This window comes from Harpia harpyja, chromosome Z (assembly GCF_026419915.1).
Source record: "Harpia harpyja isolate bHarHar1 chromosome Z, bHarHar1 primary haplotype, whole genome shotgun sequence".
In the NCBI taxonomy this organism is placed as follows: Eukaryota; Metazoa; Chordata; class Aves; order Accipitriformes; family Accipitridae; genus Harpia; species Harpia harpyja.
The window spans coordinates 7450648-7467745 of record NC_068969.1 but is presented as its reverse complement, the minus strand read 5'-3'; the positions used below and the strand labels follow the sequence as shown (position 1 = coordinate 7467745).

The 17098-nt window shown below is 50.0% G+C and overlaps 1 long non-coding RNA gene across 1 annotated transcript; it reads left to right on the top strand.

The window, feature by feature from the left end:
• The first annotated feature begins 4393 nt into the window (after positions 1-4393).
• Positions 4394-7361, top strand: LOC128137687 (uncharacterized). Its single transcript, XR_008233792.1, has 3 exons — positions 4394-4594; positions 5768-5984; positions 6966-7361. It is a non-coding gene; the product is annotated as an uncharacterized LOC128137687 (long non-coding RNA).
• The last annotated feature ends 9737 nt before the right edge of the window (positions 7362-17098 follow it).

The window sequence follows — 17098 nt, the reverse complement described above, 5'->3', positions numbered from 1 at the left end:
GCCCTGCATCAATGTGAGCAGTTCCTGCAGGGTAGCTGACGGCATTCCAGAAATACACTCCCTTCCCTTCCTACAGCTTTGTCCCTTCTCAGACCTGCAAGCACCAAAGATGTCCCGGCTCTGGCTGCCCTGGCTAGGGTCCTCCATGGAGCAGTTTGTCTTGAAGTACTCGAGGAAGTCACTGCAGCGTGAGCACGGATGCTACCTCCAAACCCAGCCAGCTGCTTCACAGTGCACGGCCAAGGAACTGCTCCAAAATTCAACCGAGACCTTCTGGCCGCCAGGTCCGGAGCATTAACAGTCAGGTAAAGCAACTCAGCGCAAGTTATGGCAGGATAGAGCATCTCTTTTGTCCTGGTGTGAAGGGCAGCTAAATAAATGATCTTTATTCAAGCAACTGTAAAAACTCCAGCACAGAGTTTTTGAGCAGTCAGCCTCGCTCGAGGAAGCTGCTGGCCCAGTCTGCAAATGGATCGCATTGTCCGGGTCCAGTCCTGCAGCCGCCGAACCCAGTGGCCAAACTCCCTGCGGGCAGACAGGGAAGCAGGCTCAGTGCCCTACATTTGGTGCTCGTTAATATTTGGACGAGATATGTGGTGCGCTTAGTCTAGTGCAGCAACTGTGTTTGTTATAGGGCAATAACTCTGCAGGGTTACCATGAAATTTGATGCGGCTTATGAAAAATGCAGGCTGTTGCAGAGGCAGGGCTGCAAACCTCTGGCAGGAAAAAAGCGTGTTGCGTCAGGGTGAAACCTGTGTTTGAATCGAAAGGGTGATATGATTGAGGAAGGGACAGACAAAGGTACTTTACCTGCCAGCTCAGGTGAGGCATGATGCCTGGCCATCCCTGTGTGCTGTGCCACAGCCCCTTCCCGGCAGCAGGGTGAGAGATGCTCTGCCTGGCCTGGCTCTGGCTCCTGCAGTGGCACTCAGCCACCCTAAATCCTCCCTGGCCTTTCAGAGGGGAAGCTGCTCGCTGGAGGGAGCAGAATAAGCGAAAGAGGAAAAAACCAAACAATTTGCTTCCAGCTCCTGCCGGCAGTGGAGGCGGTTACTATGTGAGCAAGGTTTGCAGCACCGGTTCATTCAGCTCAGTAGTGTCTGTGTACCCAGACCCCCATTTGCAGAAGGCTTTGGGCTCTTGAGGTCAGCTCGAAAACCTACTCAAAGCCCACAGCTTTGGATCCGGCCTTAAATATCCTACTAAACTCTTGCAAAATGGCTCGTACGGCCACACTTAGCAGTGTTGCAGCCATGAGCGGCCAGCTGCTAGAGGAGCAGCTAAATGATGTCACAGGGACAATGACACCCCAAATCCGTACAGCCGAGAGGGATCAAACTGGCATTGAGGGGTGATAGGTGGCAGGGCCATGTTCAAGGAGGGCTGGATATTCCTCTGAGTCTGTGTGTGCTCTTCATGGTGGTCACACCAGGTTGCCTGCAAACCTGCAGCGCTTGAGGATCAGGATCACATCCAAGGCTAGTTTTTCCTTCAGAAGGCGGAAAAGAAGAAGAGAGTGCACTTTCTCCTTCAAACCAAAAGTGAAGCTGGATTTCCTTTCCTCCCCAAAGCATCCAGGTTTCTTCTCAACACCACTCTGTTACCAAAGGAGCAGCAGCATCTAGCTGCTCCCTCCCATCATCCCCATTTAAATCACCCTGAATCCCAGTCACCATCAGGCCAGCCAGTGGGTTCAGCTGATTGTGCTCCAGATAAAACCTCCAGAAAATTATTTTTCATTTCCACGTGCTCCCCCACACCTGCCTGCAAGCCCTATGTCATGCTTGGCTGCAAGAGGTTCCCAGGGACTCACAGGGTTGGGCTGTGTAGGGGTCTTTACCCCCCTCAGTGCCAAAAGGCACCTTCGTGGCCCTGCTGCTCGTCTCTCCCGGTTATGCACTGGTGTGACTTGACAGCAGATGACAGAGGTTAGGAAAAGGCCTGGGACGCCTGGGATGTCGTTGCCATGGAAATCACGCGGTGTCTGGAATAGCAAGAACAAGAGCAACTCAAAAAGTAATGATCTGTCACATCGATTAAGGGGGAGTCAGAGGGATTTTGTTTGGGGAAAGCCTTGTGCTTCAAGTAATATGAATCCATATGCCACATCTCCCTGTCTGCCTCCCCCTGAAGGGCTCTGTCAACAGGAAATAATCTGATTTGTTTTGACCAGGGGTTTCTCCAGGGAGTACCGACGCGGTTCCTGCCCATCAGCTGCGCTGCACAACTCTGCCATCCCAGGATGAAAGGCACCAAGTCAATGCAATATTCATTCACTTCCTCTTCCCTCCTTCATTCATTTCTTCATCCATTCATCTGCTTCATTCACATTTCCCCGGCACTTTAATGAGCAGTGCTTAGCCTCTGCAGTCCTGCAGAGCCTTCCCCTGGTACGCTCTTCACTGCAGATGGCTGTCTTCAGGCTTATTTATCTTGCAGGGCAAAGCTCGGCGCAGCTGGAGCGTGGTTGCGTTGTGCCCAGCTGGCACTTGGATCTTTAAACCCCACGCAAATCCCCCTGGGTTTTGCTATTTCATCTTTCACATCTTGATGATTTCTCTTTGTCGTAACTCCCGTCTCGTCCTGCTCCTGTCTTTTTCATGGGAGCCCATCACGGCACCGATGCCCATGCCTGTAGCAGCCCTCCCGGGGGCAGAGGGGGTGGCTTGGCAGAAGGTGATGGGTGGCATTGCTGGGGAAGCAGGAGGGAGCCGAGTGTGAAATGGGCATCACTGGAGTGCTGGTGCCAGGCGCTTGCTGCTGAGGCAGAGCCGCAAGAATAAACATCCTTGGAGCTGTGTCGCCATCCGCCTGCCCTCGCCACGTCGGTGCCCTTTGTGGCGCTTGAGGAGTGTGGGGTGGGTTCTTTTCTTTTTCTGCTTGTTGTCCTGCTCTCAGAGACGGATTCAGCAGGGGCTGGCAGGTGATAGCCCCATGTAAGCTCCAGGCCTGGGCCAGGAGAGCAGTTACATGGCAAGGGGCCAGACTCTGGTGTGAGCAGCTTGGGCAGCGAGGGGTCACAAGCCACATGCAGGAGCGGGAGGCACACACAAGCCCCTGGTTTTAGGGATTTTCCTTAGATGAGCATGGCTTATCCCTCCCATCACCCCATTTTGGGCACTCGCAGGGTATAGGTGGGGAGAACAAGCATGTCTGTATTTCAATGCCCTTTTTTAACCACTCCAGAGCAGGTTTGGGTTTTTTCCCCACTGATGTGGAGACATTTCTCTTGAAGCAAATAAAATGCCTGGATAGTGGCTGAGTAGAATACCAAGAAAGATTAAAAGGAGAAAATTAATTTTCCTGCCCATGATCTCGCTAGTGGAAAATGATGCTTTCCTCCCCCAGCCTGAAACCCGCTTTTGCTGTGCATGCGGATGAGCTGTACTCCATTGCTCTCCAAATAGCTAAATGCATTTCTAAACCAAAGGAAGCAAACAGAAAACATCCGTTCTTTGTATAATGGAGAAAGCTTTCTCTTTTGTTCCCTGCTTTTTATCAAGTATCTGCTGCCATTATTGTTACTCACTGGGTTATTACCTCCAAGTGGCTACTTCCACCAGTGTGAGCTGGTTTATTGTTTGCTCAGAGCAATTATGGATTGGGATAATTCCTGCCATGCTGTTTCATTGTGGAAGGATACGCTGTGCTCCGCGGCCAAGGTAACTTGAGGTGATCTGTGCTGCTGAGTTACCCATCAAGCTAATAGGAGTGGGTGCCTGGTGCCCCACCGTATGCTGCGACAAAAGAATCAGCAGAGGCTGAACCCAGGCGTCTTCTTGGCGTGAGAGGTATTCAAAGGAAAGTTTGTTCAGTGGAGCAGAGACAGGGGTTAGATTTATTTCTAGGACTAGATCATCTTTACTCGCCAGTTGACAAAATGTTGGCCAATGTGTCCTCCCTCCAAGGGTGCAGGACCCCGTTGCTGTGTGTGTATAGAGGACAGGAGTGTCCCTGCAGGAGGACTGGCAGTCCTGGTGGAAGACACTCACTGTCTTGTTCATTGCTCATGTCTAGGAAGTCATTTGGTTCCTTGTCCTGTGCTGCGAAGACAAGAGGAGGAAGGCATTCCTCAGTCCGCGTGGGATTTCCCCTTGGAAACTGCCTCACCTTGCTGGTTGGAGAGCGCAAATGAGATAAAAAATGCTTCTCTGAAGTTTGAATTTGAGACCTTCTCCTGGGCCTTACACATCTGCAGAGATCAGAGCCCCAGTGCTGTCATGCTGCCTCTTTGAACCGGGGGGAGTTTCACCCCAGGCAGGAATATACACCTGGCTTCATGGCAGAGGGCTCAGCCTGCAGGTTGCAAAAGTACCTGGTTATTTTTATTCCTTTGATACTTGATCTACTATCAAAATAACTTCTTTCTTTCTCTTTTACTTCCTAGGAATCCCAAACAAACGTGCCACGGGCAATAGTATTTATTGGTGAGGCACTGCCAAACCTCCCCAGTTGTCCATGCACAAAAGGGGTCAGTTCATCCCTTGCACAGCCCTGCAACTGCAGCCTTGCTTGGTGCAGGGTTTCTTCCGAAGACGTGAGGGTTTTGTCCTGCAAGAGGAGCTGTGTGGGTTTTGCAATCCAGATACTCAGGTTACATATAACAATGTGTTTATACATTCACTTGCTAATAAATAAATACAAAAGTGTGACACTTCTAAGCACTTGCTAAGGCTGTGACAAACACGTTTTTCCCACAATCAGTAACCTGTGGGTTAGGAAGCTGTGATTTTTATTTATTTTTAATAGCACACAATGAGGACAGATTAGCATGAAGCTATAATGCCATCACATGCTCTGAAAATCCTCCATGCCAAGACTCCATCCAAGTTCAGTACAAGTAGCAATGAGCTTTTCTAAGGAGGCTTGATGATAAGAAGTCTTTTTTCTTGCTGGCTTAGAAACTGTGACTAGCAGGGTTGAATTTCTGGGGTTGTATGTATACATAAAACATCACAAAATGGCATTGTTCAGTTACTTACCCCATTGTTAAGCTTGGCCCTCCATACCCACAGAAATCTCTAAGTGTCTGGACTGCACCTGACACAGAGGAGTCCTGCTGGACCCACTTACTGGAGCTCCTCTTGGGTTTGATACTAAGCCCATACCCTAGGCTAGGTCAAAGTTTCCCGTTTCCCAGTATTTTCTTGTGCAGAACATGGCTTCATGCTTGCTTTGCTAGTCAACCTGGCCCCTCTGAAGTCTCGGATATCCCTTCTGCAAGAAATTGATAGTTCAAACTGATCTGAACGGACACAAAGACTTCACCCCTTTCCTACTGCAGGTTGGACCCTGGGAAATGTCATTTGGGGGTGCAGGGTCCAGGAGGCAGTAGGGAGACACCTCTCTCCTGCTCCTCTCTGCTCTGCCTCTGGTTCAGCCGCAGCTCTAAGGGTCTGGAAATCCATCCTAAAGTTTCAAAGCAATCTTCCTTGTGTCCTCCCTTGTTGGGCTGAGTTCCCAGAGCAAAAGGAAACGGTGGTCAGTGGTCGTTCGCAGAGCACATTGCCCTCAGCATCACAGTGATGGCATCCAGGAACCTGGACGACAATTCTGTCTTGCCTCACTGGGAGGCAGAGAGCAGGCAGGACCAGGCAACAGCTCTTGAGTTGTGATGCCGTCCCTGCTGCCTCCTTTTTCCATCAGCTGCGTGAGACAAGCTCTCCTTTCCTGCTCAAAAAATTGCCTGGATCAAAGTTTTGGAGCTACTCTTGCCATCCCAGAGTGCACTAAGGTATGAGTCGTCCATGCTAGTTTTCTCTATAGGTGACTCAGTGCCTGAGTGGATCGTTAGAGTCCAGGATGACTTGGGAGACACATGGAAGCCAACATCCACCTGCCAGCTGTAGACGGGGTCCATCCACTCCGAGGCAGTAACGTCTCAGGTCCAGGCAGGCACCCTGCAGGGGCATCCTGGCAGGTGACTTGAGATCTCCATCAGATGTAAGATAGTGGAGGTCTCCAGAGACTTTTCCTACACAAGGTTGGTGTCTTACATCCCTTTCCCCCCCTGTTTTTGGCCCTTGGCCTGCCTGCTCAGCTTCTTTCCCTTGCCCCCAGCTCCTGAAGCCACCCCAAGGTTCGGCACGCTGCGTGCAGGTACCTCCTGAGTGCCCATCTGCCTTCATGGAAATAGTCCTACCAGGACCTGATGGCATTTGTAAATATTTGCATTTTGTGAGGAAATACCCTGTTTAAATGTAGGGTGATATTAACTCTGTCTTCTTAGTGTTCCCTCATGTTCCTGAGCTCCGTTCACCAGCCCCGGCCCCTGAGACATCTCTGCTGAAAGCAAATATGTCAATCTTCGCTGCACAGGGAATATTTTAAGGCTCTGAAAACAAAGTTTATTATAGCAAAGCTGCCAAAAGTGTAACCACTGCCATGCTAAAATATCCTCTGCCTCCTACATTTGTAACGTGGGAGTCTTTTATATCCTCTTTACTGCTGCTGAACCATACATTTGTCTTGGCAGGAGATGTATATAGACTGGGACCTATTTCAGTGTCATGCAAAAGAGCTCTTAGGTTAAAAGATATATTACAGCTTACTGGAAAGCTTGAAATTAACTGCGTAATGATGCCACATGAAGATAAAGAACCAGCAATTTTATCGAATTGCGATTTTATCCATATGGGCCGAAGGTTTAAATTGTGTTAACATCTCCAAAGGTCTCCATTTGCCAAATTAACTATTGAGTTTTGGGCAACTAGTTGGAGACAGGAAAAAGGGACCTCGTTTAACCGTTTCCAGAAAACCACTACCTCCTTCTCCACTGTATAGGAGTAACCCAAAAAGAAGGCAGCCAAAACTCAGCCCCTGCTCCAGCCATCGCTGGCCAGCACGAGGGCTTCAGGGAGGGCATCCGCTTCCTTCGCTCTCAGGCGCACTGGCAGGAAAGACTCAGTTAGTCCCTACGAAGCTCTGTTGTGGTTATTATTAATACCAAGCCCATAAATGTTAGTACTCCAGTGGCCAAATTCCTCTGCGGTGCTGACAGACCTCTTACAGCCTCCGGATTTAAGCAGCGGTACCGAAGGTGTCCTCGGATGGCCCAGGATTTCCTCGAGTATCTGGCAGTGGCAGGTAAAGAGTTAACAATGGAAAAATATGTATAGGTTTAGGGGAAGGATTTTTTTTTAATATATGTTTTTTGCTTCACATCTGAGCTCTTGGCACAGCTTCCCCCGCCTCTAATCACACCTTATAACTGCAGTTTAAATCAAAACCCGCAAGGCTGGACCAGTTGGATCCAGTTTCTATTAAGCCATTTGATCTGCAACTGAGCAGACTTGCTGTCACCAAGCCAGTCCCCTGCCTGTGCCTCTACATAATGAGGCTCCCGTGGCAGTCCGCCACTCCCCACTCAGTGCAAGGGAATCCATGAAATACTGGTCAGGATACGTCCCCTCTGCACTGGCCCGTTCCTCCTCTTGCCCCTTCCCCACACAGCCGGATGATGAAGCACGGCTGGCGGCTGCACCGGCGCGGGGAGAAGGCTCTTGCCGGACTGTGGAGCACAGCTTAAAAGCTTTGGCCATTTAATAGGTCAAAAAAAAAAAAATTTCCAAGTTAAAGCAAAAATCCCCTTTTTGTTCCTCACTGTAATTTGTTTGAACATTAACCCCTTGAAGACGTTGGTCAGTGGTTTTGCTATTAAGAGTGCTATGCAGCCATGAACAGGTACGCAGCTGCCTTTAATAGAAGATGAGATCTCATCCTTTCTGTGGTGCATCGCTTCTCTGACAGATGATGGGTTGGAGCCACAGCTGATAAAATTGCCTGGGCCTCATTTTGCTCTCTGCTGATATTAGTAAGGGAGCTGGTCTCCTGATTTTATAGACTTAAAAAAAAAGTCACCGTTTATTCCTTAAATTAACACATCCACTGATGCACTCATTAGCGATAGGACGAAAACGGTCTCAGACACAATCTCAGCTGCCTCTGTCCTGACCATCACCGCTCCTGGGACCTCCCATGTACACAGGGCAGGAGGACAGAGGGCAGCAATGGCTCGGTGTCCAGGACTGCATCGCTGGGCTTCTGGTTTAGCTCCTTTTACAGCCATTTTGAACACTCAATAAAACAGGAAAAATAGCATGCAGCCATATAAATCCAAGCCAGTCTCCCTAGTCAGATGTGTTTGAAAGTGGAATCGCAGCTGCAACAGGGAAGGAGTATATTCACTAGCATTTCCTGCTTTTTTTTAATGGATCTTTTAAAAAGCACTGGTTTGGGTGGAAAGTTTGTTTGGGTGAAATTACTGAGGACTTATTCTATTAATGGGATTTTTTTTCTTTCCCTTCATGTGTCACTGAACCTCACAAGACGGCCGCAGACTCCGAACTCTCAATCCCCATTCGGGGACTCTGAGCTCCTGAGGTTGATTTTACCACTTCAATAATAGGGAAAATTATGTGGATTGGTGGCAGAAGCAAGTTATACGATGAGTGGACAGAAACACAGCTCCAGAGCCAGGTTACTGCTTGAGAGAAGGCTGCGGCAGGCAATGGCGCCCAGCTTTCCCAGCAGAGACGGCTGCAGTGAAATAACCCAAGAGGTCTTGGTTAAAATTAATTGAGTTAATTAATTGGGCAGCTGTGACATGGCTATTTTCTCTGTGTGCCCTGGCTCTCACTTCTCCTCTCCAAGGAGAGGAAGTGCCATTGAACCCGTTTATTGGCAATGCTGGTTCTCCGAAGCAGAGGTTGTCACCCTCAGTGTCCCCTTGGCTCTGAGATACTCATTGCAGGCACCTGAGCCTCAGCTGGGACTGAAGACTTTTAGACCTTGTGACAACATTTTCTAGATGCAGAGAATTGAGAGAAGGAAATGTTTTGGCGAGTTTCTATGTTAGTGTCCGCAGGGGGATGGCATTGCCTTCCCTCCGCCCGCTGCAAGCCCAGGATGGGGACATAGTCCTGGGTGGCACCGGTGAGGGGAGGGCAGGCTGGGTGCACAGTGCTTTTCAGACTCCTCAAAAATGATGTAAACCCAGATCTTCACTTTCATTTTGTTACATGCAGCAGGTTAGGTCCTGCTCTGGAAGTCACTGACTTGTGGATCAGCCATGTAGCTGATAGAAATGCTGCCTCTGGCCCATGGAAGGGGTTTTTTGGGGGGGGGGGGGACGGTCAGCCAACCCATTCAAGAAAGAATAAGCTTTTATTTTCTTAGCCACCACTTTTTGCAGCATGTGTCAAGCTAACAATGGCTGGGTATTCCTCCCAGGCTGTAAAATAAGCTCATTCATCCTTTCTCTCTATTTGTTGTAGGGAGAACAAAACAAAACAAAACAAACAAAAAAAAACCAAAAAAAAAAAAAAGACGAGAAGAATCTACAGAGCTACTGTTTGCTTTCCAGATGGAGCCTGTGGTATGGCACCAGCAGCCAAGCACTGCTCTGGGTCAAACATGAAGGCAACGTGCCGTTTGTGTTCGCTCAGCCGCATGGATGCAGAGCAAGGGAGAAGGCAGGAATGTCAGTGGGAGTCTCTTGTGGGCTTCTCCTCACCAAGGGGAGCCTCCCTCCCACCGCCCTTGCTGGAGCTCTGTAATTTCCAGCAGGATCATGTTAACCACGGACCGTGCAGGGAGCAGGGCTGGGGTTTCAGTCCATGGCCACCTTCCCATTGAGTCAGGGCTGAATCACCACCCTGCGCCGAGCGCAAAGGGCCACGGTGCTGCTTGAGATGCCGTTTTGGTGGTGGTGGGAGCTCAATCTGCATCAAGTGTGGGGATGGACGGGGGATGCTGTCACTTGGCATGTGGTGGTGGCCTGATGTTGCGTGGCATTGAGATGCAGCAGAAGCCAGCGGGGGAAGATAACAAAGTGACATCTATGTCTTTGGAAAGAGAGACAGCAAACGAGTTGCCTGACTCCCTGGGAAAGGGCTTGGTGGAGGAGTTTGGGTGCTACCCCAAAACTCCCTGCCAGTGACAGGAGACTGGTGAGGGCAAAATCTCCAGTGTGGCTGTGGGACAAGGATGGCAGCACTGCAAACAGCTTTACCTGCCAGGAGCAAAATGCTAGAGAAATGCATTTGGAAAATCTTGCGGGATTTTTCTGGGAAAAGTGTGGTTGACTACGTGGCCATCGTGGAGAGCCACAGGAGCAGCAGTTGTGTATCTGCAGCTGCAGGTAAAGGTGGGCACGCGCTGACATGAGACCTGATCCAGTTACGGCCCAAATTTCAGAGCTCATGAGCAACCGCTGAAATCCTGGTGGCCAGTCTTAGCTGAAAAGCAGACCTCACCAAAAAATAGGTGAACTCATGGGCACTCGGACTGAGGCACTTAAAACAGGCGTGTCTTGTCACTTGTAAGATGTCTCTGCTTGGTCACAAGCTCGGCCTGCATCACTTCCCACCAGAGACTGTATTGATGGGTTTGAACTTTCTAGGAGGAAAGGAGGTTGTGGGTGCTTAAAATAAAGGCAAAAGCCTGGAGAAGAAATAGTATTGAGAGAGATTGGGCTAGACTGGATTGGATTGGAGGATCAGGATTAACCTTCACCCAGTAGTTTCCCCCCTTTCCTTGGATATTCCAAGGAATACCAGCTCCCATTGGCACTGCAGCGGTCTCGATATGTCAGACCTCAACCCCTACCCCACTTCTTTCCAGGTTTGAGGAGATGCTTTATCTTGACTAATCTGGGCTAACCCATGGGCACGTCCCACTGGCTTTGCCAGCAGGAGATGCCGTCCAAAAGAAGGAATCACACCTGGGGAGAAAGAAGACTCACGGGAATCATTGAGGAAGGGAAGGAGTGGAGCAGACATCCCTCCCGTCCTTCCAGCAGGTTTAGGGCCTATTCTTTGGTGTGTTTTACTGGTCCAAAAGCAGTGCGACCATCCATCCTGCTGAATTCCTCCCAAATTCTCCCATCGCAGCATGACCGGTATGAATGCCAGCAGCTGGAAGACTGAAATAGCAGCTACCATTGCTTAGGCCCCACTGATTTGTCCTGTGGTTTTTCTGTGTCCTTTCATCTCCAGTAAATAATCCCTCACTTCCTTGCGGTCTTTCTAATTCCATGCTCTGCACCGGCACTTCCTGTAAACAGTGGGGCTGGTGGCCCATGCACGGCCACCGCCGTGTAATTGCGGCTCTCCCCAGCCGCGCAAAGGGCATGTGACAAGGCTGTTTTTCAGGCTGGATGTGGCCGTGTCCGAGGGCTAAATAATGGAAACGCCTGATTCTCCTCTCCATCCAGCTGGGAGAAGTCAGGGCTGGCTCTGATGAGGCCGATGAATGATATAAGTGTAAAACCAGCACATGTGAGAGCATCAGGGCCCGGCACCGAAAGAAATGCGCCGTCTGGCCTCCAGCAATCGTGATTAGGCCAGCACTTGAAAGCAAAATTAGACTAAATTAAGGGCAATGAGGTCCCTCCAGCACATGTTTGCACTGGTGCTTGCTCTTCCATGCAGGAGCCATGTCCCATGCAGCAGACCTTGCTCAGCCCTTAATTGCCATGTCTCTGGTCTAAAATTTTGAGTGGAGTCCTAAAATTAAAGAAAGAGATGAAGGGTCTGTGCTGAGTGAAGACCCTGATGTTCCTGATGTTCGTTGCCCCACGGGCTTGATCCTTTGCACTCTTGTAGGTAAGAGGCGTCCAGGTCCTCCAGGGCCAGGGCACTCTGACAGCAAGGGAGGTTGAGAAGGCATTTTTCTGATCAAAATATCTTCAGCTGCTTTATGACTCCAGTAGCTGTAGGATTTGTGTATCAGATACCCATCCTCAAGCCTGAGAGAATTTATTTTCCCCAGGTGACTTTGTGTTAAACCGATGGTGGATCAAAGAAAGAGGGTTGTGACAAGAGCTGGGCTGGGCTGCGCTTTTCGGGTGGTACAGCTTTTCCTCCTTTCTGATAGCTCATCTCTCCAGGTTTCTGTTGGCCGGTGGATCCCTCCACAGATACCTGAGCATCCAACAAACCATTTCTGCAGGAACATCTTTGCTCCCAACATCTCTTGGGCTCTCACTTGTGCTTGTCCTGGCCATCCTTGTGCATGGGGTTTCTGCACATGCCTGGCTGGAAAATGATGGTGTGAGTGTGCTTACGGAGGTGGTTGTGGAGATGGAAGGGTGCAATCCTGCCAGCCCTGCCAATATTTGCAAATTGCAACGTTAGTGCTTATGTATTTACACAACTATAGGAGTGGTCCTATAACCAGACCCTTCACACGTGCTCCTTCCCAGCATAGCTGCTTCCAGAAATCTCCAGGTTTCAATCCATTGGCTATTTCATGTAAGTCCCAATTTATTTATGTTCTTTTCATAAGCTCCCCAGAGCCAAGCCATGATGGCTAAGGGAAACCTGCTCAGTCTTTCAGCATTAACGTCTCAATTATCAGAGCACTGGCTTCTTCCACATGAGGATTGCGTGTGTGTGTGTTGGCACTCCTTAAAGTATTTTTGGAGCTGAAGCGTAAGCAGGGACTCAGTTTGGCATGGCATTGGGGGTGCTGAAAAAAATGCCAGGAGGGAAAGGCCAACCTCAATTTGTGTCATTTAATGCCACTTAACTTCTGTCACCTTGTTTAGAATGGGACAGTCAATACCCAATATGTAGTAGAGCTGAGTTTTTCCATTAAATGCTAACGACCCAGTTGTATCTCACCATGGTGCTTGTATCATTGGGAATTGCGTGCATCCTGCAGCTGGCTGATGCACTGAGACCCGAGCAGTGGGCATCCTGCTCCGTGTGCTCTGGTGTTGACTAAAGGAAGCCAGGAGGGCTGATGCAAGGAAGCAGGTGGGAAGTTTGGGTTTCTGGCTGCCCACGCAGCTCCAGAATGACTGAATGTTAGCAGGAGCAATCCCAGAGCATTCCAGGGAGATCTGATGGGGGGAGACAATTTCCTTGCCCCTCGGAGGACTGGGAATTGCTGGCTTTTTTCATGACTGCCTTTCCCTTGCGAAGTAGATGCCGCATTATTGCTGTTGGCTAAAACATAGCCTTACGCAAAATCAGACTAGAACAAAACTCCTGCAAGCTCTTAGATGGTTCCCTGAGTCCTCTTGAAAGCATCACAGGTGTGGATGAAACTACCCCATTCTGTATGTATTTATGGCTGCTTTCATGGATCTCCCTGGCCTCAGGCTGACCATGTGCCTCCACTGCTCCATTTTTTCTGACAGTGGGGATGTGAGAAGCCTCGAGAGGGGCAGAAGTGCTTCGCCCGGGCAGCAGTAGGAGCCCTTGAAACCTGAAGCCAATAATCCTTGCCTGGAGCTGGTCCCTTTGGCTCCAGGCACTGCTGAGCTTGCTGGTGGAGAAAACCACCACATTGGATCAAACCGCTGTTAAAGGAGACTTCACAAAAGTGAATAGCTAGTGGTCAAGAGCTGCCAGACTGCTGCTTTCTCAGTAACTAATAAAAGTGCTTTTTAACACATTTAATGTAATGTCTTGCTAAAGGCTGAAGGAAATTGGAATTGAGACATTTGTATTTTGACGGACTCTGTGGAAAACTTCTGTTCAGACTGGTAGGAATGAAACCAATAAATTTCTGAAGAAACTTTCTGAATTCAGCCTTCAAGATAATAGATAGGCTGTTCTCACTGCGGATAAATAAACTCTGTTTTTATAAGCGTTTAAAGACCTTCAGGATGACGAAGTGGAACATACTTCAAGTCTCCAAAGATGGGAAGTGGCTTCTGAGTCAAATGCCCTCCTGTGCCAGGGCTCATATTTTAGACTGAGATCACTCTTTTGTGACTTGTTGACAGGTTTTTTGTTGTACTTTGAAGAAAAAAAGGGAAAACGTCCCAGGCTGAAAATAGTAGTGAAACATTCCCCAACTGGCCAACCTGTTCTTCAAGAAAACTTCCCAGAGAACGTAAAGCTTCAGCAGCAGCCCCAAAAATGCCAGCTAAGAAATGGCACGTCAAGCAAAGATTGGGGTGAAAAAACTCTATTTTGGGTGACAACAGCCCCTGCCTGAGCATTGTTCATCTCTTATCTCGTGGTGAAGGTGACCACTTGAGGAAGGAAGATTTGGTTCCCACCAGGAAACGCTTAGAGGGTGGACTCTCGAGGTGGGAAAGGTGGGAGCAACTCACTCTCTTTTTGCCTCCCCCTCTTGTGAAGAACAACCCTACTTGCAATTTTTGCCCTCTCTGGCAGCAGCTGCAGCCATCCCAAAGGCAAGTGATGAAAAGGCTGGATCAGAGCTCATGCCTTCTGGAAAAGCAGGGCAGGTCTCTGCATTTGTGCAAGGCCGGGGCTTAATTCTGCAAATGAAACCAAAACAGATGCAACCCAGAGCCATGGGTGGCGAGCAACACTGAAGCATTAGCACTAAGCTTTGTTTGCTTCGTTCTCCTGCGTATCTACCACCTGATGTGAACTGTTCAGTCTGCTGGATAGAAGCCAGCAGGTTATGCTTTATTTGAATTGAATATAAAGTCATATTTCTGGAGGAAAAAAGAGACGAGTCACATATCCAGGGTAGAGCCCAAACCCGGCTGATGGGCTCCGAATGGACGTGGGCACCTGCAGTGGCACGTGGCCAAAGGATGGTCGTGGCACAAGGGCGGCACGCTGGAGCAGCATACCTCAAGGGCAAACACCAGTGCGATGGCCAAGTCGCTGAGGGTCAGAGAAGAGGCACCGGAGCATTTCAAGGGCTGGCTCAAGGAGCTCCGACTCTGGTTTCTCAAAGAGAGAAGGAAGGGAGAGCGGGTCAGGGCTTGTGAGGTACAAAGGTGATGGAAATGGGGGAGTAATGGGATTTAGGAGGCAAAGTCTTACAAGATGGCTGCAAATGGGCACCCAAGGAATCCAGCCTGTGAAAAAGGCTCTATTATTTAAAAGTCATTAATCAGGGAAGTAACTTAGCAAAGCTTGTGCTGATCCTCCGCTGCTGAGAATGTTTTGATCAAGACTGATCCCTCGCCCCCAAAGCAGATGCTCTAATTCATGTGGAGATGAATTCAGGTCTGAGCTGCCCCAGTGAGGAGCCTGGATGGCTGCAGCAACCCACCCTGCCTCCAGACTGGATTAGGGAAAGGCAGGTTGTCCTTGCCAAGGAGCCGAGGGGGAGCAGCGAAGGGTCTGGAGGAGGTGCTGAGGCTTTGACTCATGTGCAGAAGATTGCCCAGGAGCAGGAAGACGCAGCAGCATCCCTCTGGGTTGGCACATGGGCCGCCCTGCGCCTCTGCTGCCGCCTCAGCAGCACCTCCTGGGCTCTGGCTGCTGGTGGTGGGGACAGAGGGGGGCTTTTTTTCTAACAGGGGAAAAAAAAAAAAAAAATCTGCTTGCAGTTAACTAGCTCACACTCCGGCTGGCTGCAGGAAACGTGCGCTCCTGCCGCCAGAGACACCACAGTTGCTACAGCAACTGCAAAGCACGGAGACTCGTCAACACCCTCCCTCTGCCACCCTCCACCCCCCCAAAATAAGGCAGAGAGGGGAGGTGGTGATGGGGAGACAAAGCAGCTGGTAGGGATGACCCTCGGCAGTCGGGGCCAGGGCTGCTACGTGCTCTGCTCCCGACCTGCCACGGCCAGTGCCCGGGCACCGCTGCGTTCCCATCGGTCCTGATGAGCACTTGGTTTCCAGGTCAATATGAATTTGTTCACCAGCTCTGTAACCCAGGGATGGCCTCCCAGAGCACACCCCCACCCCCCCGAGCCTGCCTTCCCACCCTAGGCATCTTCCCTGCGGGGATCTGCGGGAAGGCAGTGCTGGGTCAGATCCTCGGCTCTTGTTCGGCTGCTGGGGCCGGTGTGGGAGCTGTCGGGACGGGGATACGATGCTGGGGATGCTGCGGGGAGCACCGCAGCAAGGGGGGGCAATGGGAGGCTAAAGCCAAGCTGTGCTTTGCAAGCACCTGCCATCTCATTACTCTTTAAATCGGGCTCTCCGTGGTTCCCAGAGCTGTGCCATCCTGCCTCAGCACATGGTTTCCCCTGGTGCTCCTCTCTTAAATATTTAATGGCAGGAGGAAGAGCTGTTTTAAGAAACGCTTCAGTGCTTCCATCCGAACAGAAGTTTTTTCAGGTGGCCAGAGCAGACAAGAAAAGCTTTGGCTGTAATTTTTCAGGATCCTTCAGCTATTGAAGGGGTAGCAGCATGATGGCTCAGGGTAGGAGGGAAAGGAGAGTTGTTTCAGATGCCTGGAGAGATAAGGACTCCCGAGGTCTGTCCTGCATCCTCTTCCTGACTCCGTGCCACTGTGGCTTGATTTTGTACACTAAAACACATGAATTAGGCTTCAGGTTTGGAGCTTTAGTGGACAATGTTTGAAGATCACCTGCCCCCAGATCTTAGCCGGGTACCCTGTCCTCCCCACCACCTCTGGATGTGTCAGGTTTGCTGAGTGCCAAGGATATAACAGAGATTTAAAGGCATCCACCTTCCAGAGACTTCCTAAGGATTTATTGGAGTTTATGAAGTGGTGTGAAAAGCCTGAATAAAATCGCTGTGGAAGGAAATGTGTTTTGATCCCAGCCAAATCATTAATCAGGCCATCCTTAATACAAATGACTGCTTGAGATGTGGCTGATACAAGAGGGGAGGGCTGTGCTTCTCCTTCGTTCGGCAGTCCCATGTCCCAGTGCATCCACTCCTATGGGGACCAGCTCAGTTATTGCCAGTACTCGGAGCAAACCTGTGTCCGTGCAGATGTCCCACACCTGTGCATCAGGGGGCGGGATGCCAGCAGGGCTAATGGAAATGTTGCCACAGCCCATGTTATCTCCCTAATAAAGCCCATTTCCTCACAGGGCAGCTGGTGTCAGGCTGAAATCGGTGGCCTTAAGCACCGTTTCTGGAACAGGTTGGGCACAGGTGCAATTTAAACCAGTAAAATGTCCCAGGCACAGCACATATGGTGGTCTGTGCTATGCTGGGGCTCAGAGAAACACAGCCAAAACCCATGTACAAAGTGGCGTTAAAATGCAGGTTTTCTTAGTGGAACCATGAACTCCAGAACAAACCTGCTTGCCAATCCCAGCCCCTTCCCATGCGGCCGTGCTGCAATTAGGTTTTCATCTGAATGATGTGCAAAGGAGGGTGTCAGTCATTTCTCAGCACTGACTTTATGAAAGGGCAGTGCTACTGGGCTGCTCAATAATTTATGTCCT